The following is a 1270-nucleotide window of genomic DNA, read 5'->3' on the forward strand; positions in this document are numbered from 1 at the left end:
CTATATTTTTGTATCAGAATGTCGCATAGACATGGGAGTTGCTACTTTTGACTCATGCTAGCAAACTCTCAACATGCTACACATGCTAGCACTCAATAGCTTCATGCTAATAGCAATTAGCTAAGGGCTAATCAGGCAAAGACCTCTATAACACTCCATAGTAATGATCTTTGACAAGTAGCAACTGCATACCAACGCCATAGCAACTAGCCCGGTTACCTTAGCAACGGCCCTAGCAACCACCCAAGTATCCTAGCAACCACATAGAAACGGCCCTAGTAACCACCCAAGTACCCCAGCAACCACCCTGGGTACCCTAGCAACTGCCCTAGCAACCACTCCGAGTACCCTAGCAACCACATAGCAACACCCTAGCAACCACCCCAGGTACCCTAGCAACCACATAGCAACACCTTAGCAACCACCCTGGGTACCCTAGCAACGGCCATAGCAACCACCCCGGGTACCCTAGCAACCGCATAGCAACACCCTAGCAACCACCCAGGGTACCCTAGCAACCGCATAGCAGCACCCTAGCAACCACCCCATGTACCCTAGCAACTGCATAGCAACACCCTAGCAACCACCCCGGGTACCATAGCAACGGCCCTAGCAACCATCATGGGTGCCATAGCAACTGCATAGCAACACCCTTCGGCGCGCTACTGCTCCCACACCGTTTGTCGTAGACCCATGAATGAGGTGTCAAATCGACCGGCTCATTGAGGAGAGGTGTGCTCTGAATTTTCTAAGCGATCGGACTTACCGTGTTCACACAGCGGAGGAAAGAGCGGGCTAAAAAATCCCATTGATTTACAATGGCAGAATGTCTGTGAATTTGAATCTCAACTGTCACTTTCTCACACACACACAAAGGCCCATAGGACCTTCGGTGCGTATTTTTTCCGGCACCGTTTGCCGTAGACCCATGAATGAGGTGTCAAATGTTGCGGCTTATTGAGGAGAGGTGTGCTATGACTTTTCGGAGCGATTGAAGGTACGATATTCAAACAGCACACAAAAAATTGGCCAAAAATATCCCATAGACTTTCATTGGAAGAATGATCATGCAGGCCCATAGGAACTTCGGCGTGTAACTCGTCCCAAACCGTTTGTTGTAGACCCATGAATGACATCTCAAATCGACCGGTTTATTGAGGAGAGCTGTGCTATGAATTTTTGAAGCGATCAGGCGTACGATTATCGTAAAGCGGGCGAGAAATTTGGGCAAAATCTCAGATAGACTAACATTGCCATACAATTTGTGATA

Source organism: Garra rufa, chromosome 7, assembly GCF_049309525.1.
Source record: "Garra rufa chromosome 7, GarRuf1.0, whole genome shotgun sequence".
In the NCBI taxonomy this organism is placed as follows: domain Eukaryota; kingdom Metazoa; phylum Chordata; class Actinopteri; order Cypriniformes; family Cyprinidae; genus Garra; species Garra rufa.